The sequence below is a fragment of the Artemia franciscana genome, chromosome 1 (genome assembly GCF_032884065.1).
Source record: "Artemia franciscana chromosome 1, ASM3288406v1, whole genome shotgun sequence".
NCBI classification, from domain to species: Eukaryota; Metazoa; Arthropoda; class Branchiopoda; order Anostraca; family Artemiidae; genus Artemia; species Artemia franciscana.
The window spans coordinates 30,096,840-30,119,178 of record NC_088863.1 but is presented as its reverse complement, the minus strand read 5'-3'; the positions used below and the strand labels follow the sequence as shown (position 1 = coordinate 30,119,178).

Below are 22,339 nucleotides of genomic sequence, written 5' to 3'. Positions count from 1 at the left end.
AGGTCAAGTTTGAAACGAAGTTAATTTACTATGAATGAACAAATGAAACTAAAACGAACAGAAATTAAAATGACTTTTTAAATAATATGGACTCAAAGTTAACAAAAGTACAGCAAACAAGAGTGGAGCTACCATCCCTCAAATCCCCCACAGGCTAGTGTTATTTTTGCTTTGCAGGAAACGAAATACATTTGAATATTTCCTTTCTTTTTTCGATTACCGTATTACAAAATTAAATATTGCCCAAATTTCCCAGAATTCTTATTTTTTACAATTTATGAGAATATTTGAACGACCAATTTATTTTCACTTGGTAAAATATGCAATATATTTTAAGCAATATTTTGTTGTTTGAAATCTATTCTTTTCAAATGAACAGAAAGCCAAATACAAATCATTTACTGATTTGCCACCAGATTACTTTAGAATTTACGGGCTGGATTTTAAAAAAAAACTACCTGGGTGAAATTTTTTTATGTCACTATAGACACTATGGCCTAGATCTTTTTCAGCAATATAAATGATACTTTAGCTGTTAAGAGGGTTTGAAAAGACGACAGCTCAACAATTGTTTGTGGCAATTTCAGTTCATCTAGAATTTAACTCGACTATCCATTTTAATTTTTGTTTTAGGTTTCATATATTCATTCGTAGTAATACCTTTTTGTTTTAAACTTGACTGGATTATATGCCATTATTTTTCTCATTTAAGTTTTGTTATTGTTCTTTACTTTTCTTTGAAAATATTCAACTAGAAAATGGTTTGTTTCATTAATTTCTATTTGTTTTTTAATTGATATAGTTTTGCCATAAAGGCCTTTTCTGGCTTTTCTATTTAAAAACTAAGAATAGTTTTTAACTATTCTAAGAATAGAACTAAGAATAGTTCTAAGTTTTTCTAAGAAAAACTAAGAAATTTTAAATTGCGACCCAATATTGGGTCGCAATTTAAAATTTCAGAAACATCTGCGTATTCAATCAAAATTTTGAATAGCGCGTTCCATGTAGTATCTAATATTTTAATATTACAATGAAAAGTAAAACTGTCCACAAAATGTTTCATCCCCAGTAAAGCACAAATGTCATTCTAACGCACAGGGGAGAGGGAGGGGTTAAAAGGGTGAAATCTCTAGTCTTATTTGTGGTAATTTCACTTAGTTTAAACTTTCACCTTAATATTCATTTTAAACATGTTACTCTTGGGTTCGGAAGCGTAATTTGCTAGGCGGTGGCAACTGCCCCTCCCAGACCTTGACCCCCTTCCCCAGCTATATGGCTCATTTTTCGGTTTTCACTGTCATTTTCACTTTATTTGGAAAAATTGGCTCCAACTTTTCACCCCCCCATAATTTTGACGAAATTATATGCCACTGTTTGGGTTCCATCTATTCGTTCAGAGCAATATCTCTTTTTTTTAAGATTATTGTATTACTTTATTTTTGCTCGTTTTAGGTTTTAATGTTGCTCTTTAATTTTCTTTCAAAACTTTACTATTGTTAAATCAACTTCTGTTCGTTTTTCAATTGAGAAACGTTGAGGGTGGCTAGCGAGAAGGTATTCTCATTCAAATTGTAAAATATGAACACGATTTAGTTTTTTTTTAAAATCGCTTTAAGGCCAACTTTTGTCCTTCAATAATCAGAGATAAAGCTCTAGCGTTTCCTGTAGTAAAGGGCCATATGCTTTCGATGTATTTTTTTTTCACAGAACCGCTTTATATGGAGGGGGTGGTCGTAAAAACTTCGAAGGGGCTCATTCGATTGGAAATTGAAAGTTCTAGTGCCCTTTTTAAAATTCAAAAGTGATCGGAGGGCAAACATCCCCCCTCCATCGCCCTCTTTAGCTGCCCTTCCCAAACAGGCATCCGATCACATATTTTAAACTGCCATTTTATCTAAAGGTCAAATGAGCACAGCAATACTAGACAGTGGTTCTACTACTTCTAAAACTACTACTACTGCTTGCGACTGCGGCTGATAGCAACTGCGACCATGTTCGCTTACGACTACTAATACTACTACTTCTGCAACTACTCGCTTCTCCAAGTGCGATTGCGAATACGACTACTTGCAACTGAAACTACTAGTAACTACAGCTATGACTATTTGAAACTACGACTTCTTTTTACTCTGACTGCCACTATTTGCGAGCACGACCATGACTACTTAGGACTGTGAATACAACTACTTGTGACAGCGGGTATTTGCAATTTTGACTACTAGCGACTGCGACTGCAACTACCACTTGTAGTTGCAGTCGTTTAAGGGGAAATTAAGGGGAAAGCAAAACTAAATCAAAAGATATTTTATGTGTCGATATTTTCATAAGGGTGTCTGTGCAATGTCTCTGGAACAACTAAGGGAATTCTATTTGAACTATCAGGACATACTGTTAGCAATGTTGAACAAAGTCAAAAAATGATATTTGCATCCAAGGTTGTCAAAAGAGTGTATCTGAGATATTTCAGGAACAGCTAAGGGTATTAAAGTTTTCAGGCCATGCTGAGGTGAATGTGTGAGAAATTATGTACATTCAAGTCGTCAAAAAGGCATATATGCAATATCTCAGGAATGGTTAAGGACATTAAGTTAAAATTTTAAGTGCATGCTGAGGGGGGGGGGGGCGTTGAATTAAATCAAAACAGCTAAGAACAGCTAATGGAATTAATTTGAAACTTTCAGCACAAGTTGAGGGTGATTGATTAATATTTGTATATGCTGAAGGTTGCAACAGGATATGGTTCAGAATGGCTTCAGTCCTACATAAGCCAAAAGATTATGCATATTTCCAATCCGATTATTAGAATAGAGTTCCCCATACCCATGCATTCAAAGTTTTATAGTAAAAGTAACATTAAAATTCATTGCAAATGTCCGCCAAAATATAAATAGCTGACGGGCTGACGGAATTCTAGCCCCCAACATGTGCAACCTTGAGCATAGACAATATTAAGCACCTATCCCCACTACTTGCCTTGAAAGTTTCAACTTAATTTCCGTAGATACCACAAATACATCCTTTTGACAACCTTGAATGTTCAAAGTGCATTTTGATTCATTCAATTTCCCACTCAACATACCCTTACAATTTTAACTTAAAATCCTTCATCATTCCTGAGGTTTTACAGATACACCCTTTAGATAAAATTGGATTAACATTATATATTTTGATTTAGTTTAACATCCCCAAAAACATATATTAAATTTCAAGTATAATACCCTGAGTTTTTCCTGGGATATTGGACTGACACCCTTTCAACAATCTGGATACACATAGTTTATTTTGATTCAGCCTTACACCCCCCCCCCCCCGACTTTGCCTGAAAGTTTCAACTTAGTACCCTATTCCATTCCTGATATATTGCATATGTGTTACTTTGACAACCAGGATTAATTTAAAACTCTTTTGATTTAGTTCAATAGTAGTAGCAGTAGCATTAGTAGCAGAAGCAGCCACAAGTAGCTACAATTGCAGTTACAAGCAGTCACAGTTGCATGTAGCTACAGTTGTCCTAAGTAGTCGCAAAGTAGTCACAGTCACTTTGTCAAGTATTTGCAGCCACAGTCACAAGGAGTTGCAAATGCAGTTCCAAGTAGTCACAATTGTAGCTACAAGTAGTTGGAGTTTTCCTTATAGTGATTTCTTTTATTTTTGTTTTTGATGTTTTGATAAATATAACCACACTGTTCACAGTAGATATTAGTTTTTAGACAAAAAAAAAAATAACACTCAAGCTGTTTTGTTGTTTTGAAAAGGAGTTGAAAAAGCAACAATCTTATCAGTAAGCCATGATTAGCCCTGCAATATTATTTTTTGGATGTATTATTGGTGGTGTTACATCAAAACATACTGGTTGACACAATACTTTATTTTCAGAAAAGCACAAACGATGCTATAGCCTCTAGGTGGCTTTTTGGGCGTTGATCCTACTCCTGTGCATTTTATGATTTATACCTACCTATAGCAGCATGTGTTATCTTTAATGATTGATATAATAAGTTTGAATTATTATAGGACTGTATTTCGGTTCTGTCTTTGGGTTAATATGTCTCTTAACTTTACAGTGAAAAACTTCTTTTTTTAATTAATACTGATTAAAATCCTTGCATGACCCTGGCCCAAACAAGGTTCACTATTTCTACTAAATTTTGGCAGGAGAGTATTGGAGATACAAAGGCCCTTTGTGCCTTAAACAATTTTTTTGACCAGAATATCCTTCTATTTATTATTGAATAAAATGGAAATATAATAACGGGTATTTTACCTGTTAACTATTTTAGACAGTGTAAAAAACTTTTTAGTAGTGAAAAAGTATTACTCTTTATCATGTTTTGATTTCATTTTAATTCTTTTTGTGCCTCAGATAATGCAGATTTGAGATAATTGCATGATTTGTCTTCAAATAAGAAGTATTCTGGTAATGATCTCACTCCAGACCCATTTCTTGGCAAAATAACATATTATATTCTGAATATACACAAACTAAAAACAAAACGCATATACCAGACCATCAAAAGACAAAATTTGGAAGCAAGAACAAAATTCTTAGTGCCCATCTCTTTAAAGAATCAAAGTTACAATGTAAATTTCTGCATTAAAAAGCTAAAAATTTGTACTGGGTCCCTCTGACTTGTGTCTTCTGAATCTTACATCCCTTTCTCCTCTCAATGACCCTAAGTACATGAAAATTGTTGATTTCCAAGTCCCCACATCACAACTGCCTGTCATACCATCCTCCTTCATAATGACCTTCTTATTGATCAAGCTTCCCAAAAAAACAAACTTCCCAAAGTAATCTTTCCCTATAAATATACCTTTTAGAATTATTTCAAATCAAACTTGCAGGCAGTAATCATGTATACTAAAATATAAACCATCCTATAAACTAAACTTATGCCAGCTGTTTAGAAATAACTTCCATTGGGAATACAAGGTTAGCTTTTTTTTTTATTGATGTGCCATAATTTCAGTTTTTATGTTTTTATGGCACTTGGTATTTACCAAGTGATGGTTAATTTGGAAAAATTAGAAAAAAAGAAGCATTTTTAACTTACGAATGGGTGATCGGATCTTAATGAAATTTCATATTTAGAAGGATCTTGTGTTTTAGAGCTCTAATTTTAAATCCCAACCAGATCCGGTGACACTGGGCGGAGTTGGAGGGGGAAACCAGAAATCTTGGAAAACATGAAAATTGAGGTATCTTTATCTTATGAATGGGTGATCGGATCTTAATGAAACTTGATATATCTTATGTCTCAGATGCTCCATTTTCAATTCGAATTGGATATGGGGACATGGGGGTTGCAGGGGGGAACAGAAATCTTGGAAAACGCTTGGAGTGGAGAGATCAGGATGAAACTTGATGGAAAGAATAAGCACAAGTTCTAGAAACGTGATTGACATAATTGGAATGAATGGGGAAGCTTTTTGGGGAAGTTGGGGGATTTCCAGTGCTTTGGCGAGTTTGGTGCTTCTGGATGTGCTAGGACAATGGAAATTGGTAGGCGTGTCAGGGATCTGCACAAATTGACTTAGTAACAGTCGTTTCCCCAATTTGACCATCTGGGAGGGCTGGAGGGAGAGGAAAAATTGAAAAAAATGAGATATTTTTAACTTATGAGTGGGTGAATGGATCTTAATGAAATTTAATATTTAGAAGAACCTCATGTCTCAGAGCTCTTATTTTAAATCCCAACAAGATCTGAAGACATTGGGGGAGTTGGAGGGGGAATCTTGAAGAAATCTTGGAAAACACAGAGTGGAGAGATTGGGATGAAACTTGATGGGTAGAATAAGCAAATGTAAGCAAGATACGTGATCGATGTAAACGGACTGGATCCGCTCTCTTTGGCAGACATAGGGGGGAGGGGAGGGTCCAGTGCTTTGGCGAGTTTGGTACTTCTGGACATGCTAGGATGACGAAAATTGGTAGGCGTGTCAGGGACCTGCACAAATTGACTTGATAAAGTTGTTTTCCCTGTTCGACCATCTGGGGGGCTGAAGGGAGAGGAACAATTAGACAAAATGAGATATTTTTAACTTACAAGTGGGTGATTGGATCTTAATGAATTTTGATATTTAGAAGGACCTCGTGTCTCAGAGCTCTTATTTTAAATCCCAACCGGCATTAAGCCTCTGATTTTCCTTTTAAATCAATCTATTGATTCCTAGAATTTTGCTAGAGTTCATGCCATGTGAGCTCTTGGCTCTTCTGACCTTATCACAAGTGCAATATGAGCTCTTAGCCTTTGTTTATTTTTGCAAATTCCATTCAAAATTATGTTGTTAATAATACCAAGCCCATTCCATGTCCCAAAGCTAAATTCCAGAGATAACTAGAGCACATGAATTGAGTACTTCTGATTTTCTGGTGAAAACAAAGCCAGCACCAGAGGGGGGGGGGGAGGTTTGACCACCAGATTAATATCTAAGAGATCATATGGCACTTGTGACAAGGTTGGGAGAGCCAAGAGCTCACGTGGCATGAGCTCTAGCAAAATTCTAAGAATCAATAGATTGATTTAAAAGGAAAATCAGAGGATCTGGTCGTGATTTAAAATAATAGCTCTGAAGCACAAGATCATTCTGAATATCAAATTTCATTAAGATCTGATTACCTGTTTGCAAGTTACAATGCCTCATTTTCTAATTTTTCCGAATTACCCCCCCCCCCCCCCCCCCAAGTGAACGGATCCGGTCCGGTTGGGTCAGTCATGTATCTTGGACTTGTGCTTGTTCTTCCTACAAAGTTTCATTCTGATCTCTCCACTCTAAGCAATTTCCAAAATTTCCAGTCCCCCCAACTCCCCACAATGACACTGGTTCTGGTTGAGAATTAAAACAAGAGATCTGAGTTACGAGGTCCTTCTAAATATGAAATTTCATCGAGATCCGATCACTCCTTTGTTAGTTAAAAATACCTATTTTTTTTTTAATTTTTCAGAACTAACCCTCCCCCAATGAGAGCGGCTCCATTCCGGTTATGTCAATCATGTATTTAGGATTTGTGCTTATTTTTCCCACCAAGTTTCATCCCAGTCCCTCTACTCTAAGTTTTTTCCAAGATTCCCCCCCCCCCAAATGACACTGGATCCAGTCAGGATTTAAAATAAGAGATATAAGTTACGAGATCCTACCAAATGTTTTTATTTCATTAAGATCTGATCACTCCTTTGTAAGTTAAAAATACCTCGTTTTTTTCTAATTATTCAATATTAACACTCCCCCAAAGACAGCAGATTCATTCCTGTTATGTCAATCACGTATCTAGGACTTTTGCTTAGTTTCTCCACCAAATTTCATCCTGATCCCTCCACTCTAATCATTTTCGAATATTTTAGGTTTCCCCCTCCAACTCCCCACAATGTCACCGGATCAAGTCGGGATTTAAAATAAGAGCTCTGAGACACAATATTCTTATAAATATCAAATTTCATTAAGATCCAATCACCTGTTTGTAATTAAAAATACCTCATTTTTCTAATTTTTCCAAATTAACTATCCCCCACTCCCCCCTCCCAGATGGTCAAATCAGGGAAACGACTATTTCTAATTTAATCTGGTCTAGTCCCTGATACGCCTTCTAAGTTTCATCATCCTGGCTTATCTGGAAGTGCTTAAACTAGCAAAACCAGGACAGACAGACCAACAGACAGACTGCCAAAATTTGTGATTGCTATATGTCACTTGGTTAATACCGAGTGCCATAAAAATGCCATTGTTTGCTATTTTCATTGAAAATGTCCTTCAATTGTTTTTTTCATTAAAAAATTGTTAATGGCAGAAGATTGACTAGGATGAATATGAAAGTTATGCCAATTCACAAAAGAAAGAGCATTTTTGCAAAAGCATTTCTCCTTCTTTTGTAAATGGGACAAATTTTCTCAGGATCATGCCTTTTGTTGGGTGAGTTAATCATATCAACTTTTATATCTTTAAAACTACCATAGATATTTCATTATTTTAAAGTACATATTGCTATCAAAATTTCTTTAAGTCCTTGTTGCCATAAGCATGGGTTGCACCTTAATAATAGCTTGCTGCCAAATAAATATTTAATATGTAAAAAATAAACACAAAACCCATATTTCCAGTAAAATATCAGTAAAAAAAGTTCCCGGTAACAGATATATCCCCCCTCTAGGAAAAAATCCCCAACAACACTCAAGCCCCTACATCTCTTTACCTAGTGAGTCAGTAAGCATATGAATGTAACCTTTTACATTATAAAGAAAACATGTTCCTCCAATCACCTATATTAAGCCTTCTATATATAGTTTACCTTAATGTTCATAGAAAGTTAGAAAATTTGGATATAAAATGTACTTCTTGAGATATCAGGTACTCTCTTCTACAAAATGATGACCATGACCAGTTCACCCTATGATAGCTGGTGCAAAATTATTTATTACTTTGCTCTTAATCAAAAGCAACTTTGTCCTCTTTAGGTAAAAATTATAGTTTAGCCACCAAAATGGCAGAAAATACCACTTTTCTATGGCCTAATCTTTTTAGCTAGCTAAAAAGGGAACTAGAACTTTCAATTACCATCTGAATGAGCTGTATCCCATTATTCTATGACTTTGGGTATGGTATAATACCCCCCCCCCCAAAAAAAAAAAACAAATAAACTTGCATCCATGACCTTCCTTCTCAAAAAATACAAATTCCATTTTATTTGTAGATGAAAGCTTGAAAAATATTCAACAAGGTTATTTGATGTGTTGAATTTGATGGTGTTTCAACAATATCTCTTGCCCTCTTTGGACGGTTTCCCCCTTTTTCAAAAATCAAGCAAATTTTCTCTGTTGGTAGCTTTTGATGTGTAAATGTATACTTGATGAATTTTATATATTTGGAATCATTATAAAAATTTGATTTTTTAGTGTATATAATGTTAAAAATACAATTATTTAGAGTTTTATAGCTATTAGCCCAGGGAGCTCCTTGCTAGTTACTTCTTACTACTGTTTTTTACCACATACTGTTTCAAAAGAAATTTTCTGTGTTTAAGCTTCAACACCCAGCCTGATGGACCATTGATTAGACCATGACTACAGCAATAGCTGCAATCTAGTAAAGAGCAAACCTCTACCATAGTAATCTAATTTTAAAAATATATTTTGAAAAGAACTGTCAAGTGGAAAATTTTTTCATTTAAAGCTGATTCAGCAATGATAATTATTATTCAGGGTTATCATAAAAGTAGAAGTTCATAGCCTATAAATTTGTACAACAACTCCTCAACAATGGAGGCAGAGCAAAATGAAAAGTGTATTACTGGAATTGTCATTGTTGAAATCCTTTACTGTCCCTTCTTGAAAATCTCCCTCCCAGTCCCCTAAGCATGCCTGGCCCAAATGAAAACTGAAAACAAGCCGGTAAAATAGCTGTCAAGTAGAAAAAAAATCAATTGAATACAAAGCTAATTCAGGAAGGATAGATGCTATGTGTTCATTGTAACAGAAAACATTAGCTACATTTTGACAGTTTTGAACATTCACAGATACAACAAATGACTCAATCATCCTTTGTTGTGCATTAATTTTGGTAATAAAATGACATTTTCTAAACTCAACCATCTTTGCTAGCAGCTTAGCTACTTTCCAAGATAACAAAAAGCACTTGAACTAGAGCTTTATTTAATTTTATTAGCCTACACTAGAATTAATATAAAAAAAATTTAGATTAGAACCTGCCAGTGGTGTTTTTAGAAGGGAGGCAGTTGTCCCCCAATAATTTGGAAAAAATTATTTGGCCTAGCACATGTCCCTTGACTCTCCAGATGTGAGACCCTCTTGGCCCCAATAAAAATGCTGAAGCTATGCCTCTAGAACCTGTCTAATGAGGCCAAGCCCCTCCCCAACTCTTTATAATCATGCTAATGAATCAGGCCTAGCAGTTTGGTAGGCTATAGGTTAGTTTAGGCCAGGGGTGCAATTTTCTATGGGGCAGGGAGGTAACTGCTCCTCCAAGACCTTGGTTTGCCCCCCCCAAGACCCTAGTTTGTTCTATGGATTATTTTTTACTGCCAATTTCACTTGATTTAGGAAAATTAGCTCCAACTTCGCCCCCCCAGGATTCTAACGAAATTACTCCACTGCTCTAGGCCTAAAAAGACTACACTATAATTCAGCTAAGACGTCATGCCTACCTTAGTATAGGCTGAACTTCATTATTCCAAGAAAAAATGAAAAAAAAATGTCTATCCTATTACCTATACTTATTCCAAATCTTAGAATTCAAGTAGGCCTAGCTTGTGACTGTCAACTGATTTATTGTGCAACAGAGTTGCCAGATGGTAGCTCTGGGAAAACACCCCGTAGGTTCGAAAACAAGCTAAAACAAGCCCCACCTGGCTCAGCATAGAAAATTATAAAAAGGAGAAGGAACACAGGTGACGATTTTCGATAAGGCCCGCGTAATATGGTAAATATGCACCATTTGCATCGTAGCAGTTGTTGCAGGCCTTATGCTTATTATAAAATTCATAATGCAGAAGTACTAAGTAACAAGGAAAAGCAACACTGCATAACCAAAACTAGTAAAGCCTTTAAGACTAAATAGATGGTAAGAGCAATTTTTTTTATATCTTGTTGTTCATTGGTGTTTGTTCCTTAGAAAATTCAGCCAGCAGTGGCTTGAAGAACATAATGGAATGTTGTAGACATCAACAAAAACTTATTCACAAAGATCTGTCAAATATATAAAAAAAGGTAAGATCTGCATAAAATTCCAGTCTTGCCTTCATCTGAGCAGAAATAAAATTCTTTGTAGCAAATTGGAATAAGAAACTTCGCAAGTTTATTCCCTTATATTAGGGCTATTCTGCTTGCATCCTAAATGCAAAACCATGCGGAAATAAATTCTTTAAACGGAAAAAGTACAGAATAGCGTTCCTTGCGCTAAAGGAAGGCTCATGTCATTTTGATGTATAGCCACTGCTGAACCACACTTATTTTGAAATTTTTGCATAGTTCTGAACTTTGAGTCAAAATAAGCCTATTTTTTAAGCCCACGTTCCCGCCCCACGCCCACTCCAAAATCAACCCGCCCCTGACAGCTAAAAGAAACCCACGGGGTGGAAAACAACTCCATTTGGCAGCACTGCTAAAGAGAATTTTCCTATCAGCTGGGTTATTGGCACCGCTGCCAATTCCGCCCAAAATTGAGTTAAAATATTAACTACACCCGAATTTTCGCTTAGATATTAAAGAGGTTTCTGACCATAAGCATAGAAAAAAAAACAGCAGCTATAGAAAACCCTTTCGACTCATAAGCCAGATAGTAAATTCAGAATCTGGATTGTAAAATATTTTATTCCGCTGTCGGGGATGTAAAGTTTGGGAAGAGGTGGGACGCCCCCAATGTTTTGAGACAGTGGGTAAAATAGGGATGTGAAGCTCCCTTATTTAATTGGCTAATTTTTTTATTGGAGAAAGGGCTGATAGAAATAAATCATACGAAATGAATAAAAAGTGGTTAGTTGCATTCGGTATAAATTTGAAATAATTTTAATTAGCAATATTGCCCAAATCAGTTGATCTTCTACTTCATAAAGCAGGAGATCAAAGAACACAAGAAAGCAGGCTCTTTCTCCTTGGTAAATTGGTAAAAATGAATATCCTATAGCTTAAATCTTTTGCCCCTTCAAAACAACATATAGGCTAGTGATGTTTCTGTCCAATGTGTGCGGCTTTTTAGCACAAGTAGCTATTTAAATATAGGTCACATATAATGCAAGATTAAAAAAGAAATTAAACACATAATTTTTTTTAGGTTCGAAGCTAATTTTATGATTTTATTTATTCATCTATTATATCCTGAACGCAGAAAGCTTTCATTTGTGACTCATAAAAACAAACAATAAAACAAGTAGATCAACTACTAAAACCATATATTAGTGCCAAGAACATAATTAAATACTTCATATTTCAGAGATAAACGTGGGATTCTCATACTCGTACTGGTAAAAATCGCTATTAGCTAATGAGTGATTAAATTTCGAAAATTTCCAGAATATACAATGTTTTCTAGATGATTATTCTAGCCTTCATAGACTTTTGAAGCGTAATTGTTTATCCAGTACTTCTAGTATCTTGGTATACCAGTACCTCTGGAGGTACATCTTGTAATGGTGTTCTCTAATAGCTCCGTAATGCAAATATATGAAGAACGTAATCGGGTCCATATTATCAGTTCAATGGATGTTCGTGAATATATTCATCAAATTGACCTTTATCCTACGAAACTATAAATTTGGAAAGTGTAAACTACGCCTTTGCCAATTGTAAGGCAATTGTTTATGATGTGGAACTAACTTTGCCACACATTACTGTACAGACTGTACTTGCAGTCTGCTAAAGCAGCTTAGCAGATACCAGACGCTAGGGGAAGACTCAACAATGAGTATTACTAATAGCTTTGTAATATTATGAAGCTACGCAAACTAAACTTGTGATTAGTGCGTTTCAGGATGTGGAGACGATCTTTTGTACTTTTGATACAAGTACTAATGGCGTCATTTGTGGGGGGGGGGGAGAGGGCAGTTCTCCCCCAATTGTTTGGAGAAAAAGTATAATTCATTAAGTAACTTCAAAACTGTTGCTCGTTTTAAGCTTCAAATTTGCTTTTCACTTCGACCAGATATTTTTTTAATTAATCCCAGCTCGCTCTTAATGTAAAAAACGCGAAAAATTGTGGTAAATTGGGCTTCCTCATTAATATTTATGCAAAAATACAGCCTTTGAAGTCTTATCATCAAGGAAATCTGTCTATATAAAAATAAGTTGTTTGTTTGTGTGTCTGTCGACTGACGTCATGTTTGTGTGTCAACTGACGTCATTATAAGGATTGAGCTGTATGTCGTCATGAAGTTGTTTGTCGTCTGACGTCATGTTTGTTGACTGACGAAATTACAGACCGGGACACCGGGACACAAATGACGACCGGGACACAGGAAATATAAATGACGACCGGGACACTCAAAGATAAATTACAGACCGGGACACCGGGACACAAATGACAACCAGGACACCGGAACACAGGGAATATAAATGACGACCGGGACGCTCAAAGAGAAATTACAGACTGGGACACTGGGACACAAATGACGACCGGGATACTGGGAATATAAATGACGACCGGAACACAGGGACACAACTACAATGGGGACGCCGGGGGCACAGGGGGATATATAAATGACGACGGGGACACAGGGAATGTTCGATTAGCAATCATCATCAACAAAGCTCAAGGGCAATCATTAGAATAATGAGGTATAGATCTGAATACGGATTGTTTTTCCCATGGACAATTTTATGTTGCATGTTCAAGAGTCGGTAAACCTGACAATCTATTTATATGCACAGACAATGGGACATCGAAGAATGTTGTATATTCGCAAGTTTAACGTAGTAATATATAAAACATATATATATATATATATATATATATATATATCTATATTCACAGGTGGGACACAGGGACACAACTACAATGGCGCGTAACGACTACGGGGGCTTGGGGGGGGGCGAAGCGCACCCACCAACAAGGTGTTGGGGTGGCGCGAAGCGCCACCCCAACAGCTAGTATGTCATATAATTCGTATGCAAGGTCAGCGTAACATCAACCAAGGAAAATTTCGCTCTTGTTGGTAGGTTTAGTGCTTGAAATACATTATAGCGAGAAACAGAGTTGCCAAGGGTGAAAATTTTGTGCCACTTTTGGCACATCTTTTAAAGTGACACTTTCCGGGGAATGTGGCACTATTGTATGTCCTGTGGTGGTGCAGTGGATTTGACCTTAGCTTTGTAATACGGGACCCAGAGATCGAATCATGATGCAGCAATGCACTGCAGGGCCGACGCAGGGACCTTAGTAGTCAAAAAGTGTCGTTAATCTGATACAATACGTGGCACTATTGTGACGCTTTTAGAAAAGTGGCATTTTTTCAAAGTAGCCCTTTTTTACCAATTAAACAAAAAAACAAGTTTTTTTAAATGAAAGTAAGGAGCGAGATTAAAACTTAAAACAAACAGAAATTACTCCGTATATGAAAGGGGCTTTTCCTCCTCAACACCCCGCTCTTTACACTAAAGTCTCTCTTAACTCTTTCTCTTAACTCTACATTTTAAAACAGTAAAAAACTTTAGCGTAAAGAGCGGGGTGTTGAGGAGGAAAAGCCCCTTTCGTATACGGAGTAATTTCTGTTCGTTTTAAGTTTTAATCTCGCTCCTTACTTTCATTTATAAAAACTTTTTTTTGTTTAATTTCTGGACGTTTTTGAATTAATGCATGTTTTGATCTTGGCTCTCCGCACATAAATAATTAAAACAAAATTTGAACATTAATTGTTGGGGTCTAAATGGCTTTTTCATAGTTTTAATCGGAATATTTTGAGAAAAAAGGAGCGAGGGAGGAGGCCTAGTTGCCCTCCAATTTTTGATTACTTAAAAAGGCAACTATAAATTTTAACTTTTTACGAACGTTTTCATAGGTAAAAAATACATGTAACTTACGAATTAACTTACGTACCGAACTTCTAAATTCGTATTTTTTTATTGCGTATGTGAGGGGGCTCGTCGATACCTCGCTTTTTATACTAAAGCTTAAATTTTGTCCCAATTCCTTAAGAATGACCCCTGAATCACAAAGGTCGTAGAATAAATAGTTGAAATTACTAAAAATACTTTAGCGTAAAGAGTGAGGTATTACGAGGAGGTCAACCCCTCATGTGCGTAATAATTTCTTTTTGTTTTAAGTTTTAATGCTGCTCCTCACTTTCAGTAGAAAAAACTTTTCATATTTTTTTTTCATTGTTTTTTTAAATAATGCTAGAAAATCCTGCGCCCCCTCCATTGAAAGTCTCTTCCCCATGAGAAGTTCCTCCATGGAAAGATCCTCCAAATTAACGCCCCCCTTCAACTCTCCACCCAAACCAAAAAAATCCCTCTGTAAACGTATGTACACTTCCCAGTAACCATTACTATATGTAAAAACAGGTCAAAGTTTGTAACTTGCAGCCCCTCCCACGGGAACTGCGGGGGAGTAAGTCGTCCCCAAAGACATAGTTATTAGGTTTTTCGGCTATGGTGAATAAAATGGCTATCTCAGAATTTTGATCCGGTGGCTTTGGGGAATAAACGAGCGTGGGAGGGGGCGTGGGTGCCCTCTAATTTTTTGGTCACTTAAAAAGGGCACTAGAACTTTTAATTCCCGTTAGAATGAGCCCTTTCGCGACATTCTAGGACCACTGAGTCGATACGATCACCCCTGGGAAAAAAAAACAAAAAACAAATAAACACGCATCCGTGATTTGTCTTCTGGCAAAAAATGCGAAATTCCACATTTTTGTAGATAGGGGCTTGAAACTTCTACAAAAGGGTTCTCTGATACACTGAATCTGATGGTGTGGTTTTCGTTAAGATCGTATGACTTTTAGGGGGTGTTTCCCCTATTTTATAAAATGGTGCAAATTTTCTCAGGCTCGTAACTTTTGATGGATGTGACTAATCTTGATGAAACTTGTATATTTAAAATCACCATTAAAATGCAATTCTTTGATGTAACTATTGGTATTAAATTTCATTTTTTAGAGTTTCGATTACTATTGAGCCGGGTCGCTCCTTACTACAGTTCGTTACCACGAACTGTTTGAAAAGAAATTTCTTCAAAAAATAAACTGGAAGGAAAACTGTCAATATAGAAGCATCGATATCCTTTTCACTTTCGCCAAGTGTAAGGCAATTGTTTAAGATGTGGAACTAACTTTGTCACACCCCACTGTACAGACTTAACTCGCAGTCTGCTAAAGCAGCTTAGCAGATACTATACGCTAGGGGAATACTCAATAATAAGTATTACTAATAGCTTTGTAATATTTTGAAGCTATGCAAACTAAACTTGTGATTCGCGCGGTTCAGAATGTGGAGACGAGCTTTGGTACTTTTGATATAAGTACCAGTGGCGTCATTTGGGTGAGGGGGGGGGTGGATAGTTTCCCCCCAATAGTTTGGAGAAGAAACAAGAATTCATTAAGTAACTTCAAAACTGCTGCTCGTTTTAAGCTTCAAATTTGCTCTTTACGTTGACCATATAATTTTTTTAATTAATCCATTATAATATTTTAATTAATCCCAGCTCGATTTTAATGTAAAAAACGTGAAAAATAGTCGCACATTGCGCTTCCTCATTAATATTTCTGCAAATATGCCGCCATTGAAGTCTTATCATCAAGGAAACACGCCATCTACTTCGTATGCAAGGTCAGCATGACATCAACCAGGGAGAATTTCGCTCTTGTTGGTAGGTCTAGTGCTTGAATTTCCGGGAGACGTGGCACTATTGTGACCCTTTTAGAAAAAGTGGCATTTTTTTTTAAAGTAGCACTTTTTTTTACCAAAAATAGATTTCTTCAATAAGCAAGCTGGAAGGAAAAATCTCAATATAGAAGCATTGATACCCTTTTCACTTTTATTTTTCCATCTCTCTGTTTTCAGATTCTGAAACGCTCTATTGCTATATTTATGCTCCTTCGTTTAAATTATAATTCTTATGCTTCATCATCATCTCATTAATGATAAATAATAGCCATTTTGGAAACCTACTGATTAAGCACCACCAAAAAAGGATTAGACCCACTTCCTCCTTTTGGCTATTTCCTGGTAATGGAAGTTTTGAGTGTAATAAGTCATAATGTGTTGCGAGAGCAACATTCTGGTTTTGTCTCGTTTTTTTTTCCGATGCCACCGATCTCGGCTTATTCCTGGAAACTGGTAAGGGTCTAACCTGTGCGGTTTTTACGGAAAGTGTGGACCTCAGGCCGGATTGATGAATATGGCATTACATTTTGGAAAGCTCTGCAGAACTCTTGCCTGGTGCCAAAACGGATCGTTTTTGCCTGTCCACGAGCCAGAGACTATGGTGTGCGAAGTATAGTGGAGTTATATAGCCTATGTCAGAGAGGAGTATCTGAAGTTGTGCAGCCAAGCTTTCATTTCATCAAACCTTGTTTCTGCTTTCGAGTAGAAAGCTCCGTTCTAGCAGGCAGGCACTACTTTCAAATTGAAGATGGACTAAAATCTGTAAGTGTTAAATATATGCGGCAGTTACCCGGCCCCACAGCCAATGTATCTTCTTTGAGTGATAAATAGTAAAATTGACAGAAGCAAAAAAGTAGTATTTTCCCATGGGTCCGAAAGTGCTGACATCAATTGTTTCTACCCATTTCTGTTCATGATTTTGGCTGGGTTTATCATTTGTTTTTTCGGACTTGGGATTGAGGTAGAGAACGTACCTCATAAACTTTAAAAGTTCTGTCATTGCTAAAGAAATTGGAGCTTATATTCTTTCTAAGTGGTGACGTTAGAAAGCTGGCCTAAGGCAAAAAAAATCAACTTTTAAACTGAGACAGATAGAATTTTTTTCAACAGCAATCGATAGCTCTTGATAAGCTGATCAGAGTATATGTCATCCATTTTTTGGTACAAAAATTCTTTCAGTGTCATCTATGGTATTTTGATCCTGAAAAGTTACGGATAGTTTAAAATACCAACTGGATCATATAAGATACTGTTTCAAGTTTTCATCCGTCACGATGTCTACGATTAATAAGGATAACGTTCAACTGGCTGCAAAGTCAATTTAGTCCCTTCTTTCGGTATTATCGATAGCTCGTGATGAGCTGATAAAAAATATGTCATAGTAGTTTAATCATAATTAATAGTGTCATTTATAATATTTTGATCCTGAAAAGTTACAGATAGCTTTATAATACCAACTAGGTTATATAAGATATTGTTCTAAGCTTTCGTCCTTCACGATGTCTACTATTGAAAAGGTTAAAGTTCAACTGACTGCAAAGCCAATCTAGTCCCTTCTTTCGATATTATTTTGCTATTGTTGTTTTTTCAACGCTGAAGAATAGCCTTTGATTAGCCTTTGAGGAATAGCCTTTGATTCATATAATTACTGATTGCGTTCTTCTTTGAACATAACGTTTTAAAAGGTTCGATAGGCTGACAACTTCAGAGTTTAACCGATAGCAAAGAAACAAAACCAAAGTGTTGCTCTCGCAGCACTTTATTCGGCGAAGCCGGACAAAGGTTGCCGCAACACTTCACATTACTCAGGCAACGTAGATCTAGTTTCCTTAAGTTTTGTCTCCCTTGTACCACAGCAGAAGGATATCCTAAAGTTTCTGCCAAATAAATTATTTGAAGAGTTAGTGTCTGAACGACTATTAGTTGTATTTATTATATGGTCATCAATAACTGTAATCTATGATCGCGGCATTCTGTTCAGTATTTTCAAAGAAAAGAAAAGTTTCAAGAACCCGCACGCACTGTAATAATCCAAATAGTCCATTGTGCAGAAAAACTGAATGAAAAACTTTCAATGTGACGAGTATTACTGACCCTTTTCTCCGTTTTCTCCAAAAAAAAAATCTCAGACGGCTTTTCCTCCTTTCTTTTTTCGTTTCCTTTTCGCGCTAAGAGCAGACTACTCAGAAAAAAAGAGAAAAGAGTACTCTGTGGGACAAATTCCCATTTTACACAGTTAACACAATTTGCGCTTTAGCGGGTCTTAAGGGGAGGGCTGGAAAGTTGACAAGAGGGGCACGGGCTGTGCAGAACAGAGAATTAGTACCACCTAAGTAAAAACAATATCACTTTTTTATGATTAACAGATGACGTTAGAACCAATTTTTCATGGTTGAAAATTTAAAGATGTGGAAGACCGCGCGGAGGTGATCGGAAGTGAATTAGCAATATTTTCCATTTGAAAAGCTTGTTGGTACCAGCATGAGCGATGCGAAGCATTGCGAGTGGCAAATTTTTGGAAAATGACACTTTTTATATGAAAGTGACACTATTTTGCCACCCAAAGTGGCACTAAGAAAACCTGTTGAGTGGCAACGTTGGTGAGAAACAAATTTGACTGTTATCTGATTAATATCTGAATTAGACTATGATATGTTAATTTTGCGTTTTGAGCTAGATTAAGCAATTATTTGATACTTGGTCCCATCTATTCCATAGGACAGTGCCAAAGGAATTCAGACCTACAGAGATCTAAAAGCCTAAAATCCGTAGTATTGAATGGTATTACGCTTTTGTTGCTATTGAAAGTAGTTTCAGTGGTGCCAATCAAGAGGGGGGGGGGGGTATTTGCCTCCCCGATTTCCCACTATCCCTTGATTTCAAAAATAAATTTTTATTTAGTATTTTCATAGAAAATAGAAGAAAAAAGCCGTATTTTCATAGAAAATAGAAGAAAAAAGCCGCCCCTCCTTAAATTTCTTATAAATTTAGGAATGAGGCGGTTGAGAAGGAAATATGTTAAAAAACAATTCTTAGACCTACTTAATAATGTATAAAATAATTGTAGTAAACATATTATTACTGCAGCTGCACTATAGTTTACCTGCAACCCCCCTAGTACGCAAATATATAGCCCAAATTATATATTTCCCTTGAATTTTGCCATGCGTCGCTCTAGTTTCAACCCGTTGAATTAAACAAAAAAGATATTGAATATTAAAGATAAATATTAAATAAAAAAAAGTTTTTCTTAACAAAAGCACACGTTGTGGGTTTCATACGGCACTTTATGATTGCCTTCACATCTCAGAATTAGCTAATAAATGTGGTTTTAGAGGTCCACAATTGCCCTAGAAAAATGAGGATCCAGTGAAATTAGGTAGGGGTAGAATAGTTCCATATGAGACAGAGCAAAGACAAATCAAATGATTTTCATTTTTAAGTTTGACTTGTGGTTGAGGAGTATTATTCACGCTAATGGTGCGAGAGGTCTCAGGTTTGAATGCCGGACCACCCTAATTTTTACATTAAGAAGATCCGAAACTAGATATGTGATCAATATAGCGATCGCTGAAAGTTGGCAGGCATATCAGAGACACGACCAGAATAAATTAGAAATGGTCACTTCCCCGATTTGACCATCGGAGGGGGGAATAGAAGGACGTTTAATTTTTAAGATAAAAAAATGAGGTATTTTTAACTTACGAACGGAATATTCGATCTTAGTAAAATTTAATATTTAGAAGGACCTCGTGTCCCAGAGTTCTTATTTTGAATCCCGGCTGGATCAGGTGACGTTGGGGGAGTTGGAAGGGGAAATCAGAGATCTTGGAAAAAGCTTAGAGTGGAGAGATCGTAATGAGACTTGGTGGGAAGAAGCTCTTGGCCCTTCCGACCTAGTCACAAGTGCCATAGGAGCTCTTGTTTTTTTTTTACTCCAACCAAATCATATAGAAAAAAATTGGTGAAAAACTGGAAAAGGTCACTCAGTAACAAATTAGAACTGATATTTTCCTTATTAAGGGTCAAAATCTATTGGCAGGCAGCCAACAATGGGGCAACACACATTCTCCCCACGGTTATTCCCTATGCTGCTCTCTTTCCTTTGGTTTCCTTATAATCACTTTATAGTCACAAATTTCTGGGGGCCCAAGGCCCCCTCTCCCCCCTCCTAGCAGCGCCCATGAAAATGTTCCTGGAGAAAGTCTTCTGGCTTAATCGACAGATATATTAAGTGTTCCTGTTTTCTCACCAAATATACCTGCCAACGAAAGTGGGAACCTATCAGTCCACGCCATAAATCTAGGAGATTTTCCAGAAAATATTCGGACGCAAAAATAGACAGCTCAGTAATAAACCGTACATCATCATCTAGAAAAGAAAAGGGGAACAAAGGCAGATCAAAGCAATGGGAATTCGATTGAAAAATTATTTTGCTAGATTCCAAGGGAAAGAATACAAATAAAAAAAGTAAAGAACAGGGAAAATAGTAAGTAGAAAGCAACTAAAGTTTCAAATACTGACCAGAAAGCTGACTCTCAATGCAAATATTGGAATGTAAATCCATTGTAATAAAGATTGTCAGAGTTTATGTACGGTTACTGAAAGTAAACAACCATTGCAGAAAGTGAGAGGCAGAGCTTGTTTGGCAGCTTTTGGACGAAAATGACGAAAATATCCTGGGAACAAAAGAAGGTCTACATGGCTTCACTCACCACTTACGATGGCTGTGAGAAAGTCAAGGAGGCTGATCTTGGCCCTTCTAGGAGACAAGGAACCCTGAAATACAATTTGAAGCCTTCAAAGGAGATGTTAAGAGTTTGAAAGCTAGTGATATTGAGTGCATTTAGTATAGACAAATGGTAAGTGAAGAATTGGTCCAAATTGGTAGTATAGGACGGCATCTATCCATTATAAGATCCAAACCACCCAGAAGTCTCAACTCGATCGGATACTAAGAAATCACTTAGTTTTGCAGAAAGAAAAAAAGGTGCAGAGAAGTTTTTGGCGATCTCTCGAAGAGAGATCTATAGAAGCCAGGAACAAGAGCAAATACTCCGAGTATCCTTTTAGGATTGTAATTGTGTTTTTTATGTTTAGAGGGAGAAAATAAGGAAAGAAAAGGGTAACATTGTCAGCTATAACTTTTTTTTACACAAGAATTGAAAGAGAAATACATTAGTATTTTCAAGTCGACGAAGGACCAGTGTGATTGATGTATGGCATTTAAATTGAAGAATCTTGCCGAAGATGAGAATTTCGACCACATATTACAGAAAGAATAATTTTTGAAAATGGAGAAAAAAAAAGACTAAAACCAGCCAAAGGGAGTTCAAGGTGTTTGCGGTGACAACTCATAACCTTGACTCTACGATGCTTTGTCTGAACATAAATGTCGTCTCTCCACTACAAACGGAAACGTGTTGTGTATATTTGGAGTTCTTACGATCTTCTGAGTTGTGACACACTGAATATAGTAAGAGACGAGACTAAAGGGTAGTTCAATGTATCCGAAATCAATGTATGAATGTATGCTATTTACGGGTTAGAACAGCTGCTACGGTCATACCCAAACGCTGAGACAATAATTGTGTGGAGCGAAGGATGTTTATATCGGAACAGGAACGGAAGTCTTTCGAATGCACTGGTCAATTTTTCTATTATATATAGAGTTGCAGTAATACAGAAGTATCTGGAAAAAAGACACGGACAAATTTGACTTTAATAGTGTATACCAGAATACTAAAACCTGATGCAAAGATAGAGACACATACGTCCCAAACGTGTATACATCTGAAATGAAGGATACTAGGCGTAATCCTTACCCTTACTGAGTAAAACAAGCAAATCATACGTTTTCCAAGGACTACACAGGATTGAAGTATTACCCTGTTTATAGACCTGGAAGTAAAAAGACATACCGACTATCGCCATGACTGTTGCTTGTAAATGCAGTCACGGCAAATATGTTTAATAAAAGCTCAGACATATTGACGAATGGACCACTCTGCCAA

The 22,339-nt window shown here is 36.5% G+C and overlaps 1 protein-coding gene across 2 annotated transcripts in view; it reads right to left on the bottom strand.

Annotated features, from left to right (window-relative positions):
* Nucleotides 1-22,339, bottom strand: part of LOC136028331 (glyceraldehyde-3-phosphate dehydrogenase-like) — a 360,255-nt gene that overhangs the window by 13,338 nt on the left and 324,578 nt on the right. Inside the window, exon 1 of one of the 2 annotated variants that reach the window (XM_065706129.1) lies at nt 10,220-10,373. The exons of the other annotated variant lie outside the window; for it this stretch is intronic. The gene's annotated coding sequence lies outside the window, so the exon portion shown is untranslated. Of the gene's footprint in view, nt 1-10,219; nt 10,374-22,339 lie in introns of those variants that run through there. 2 annotated transcript variants of the gene reach the window in all.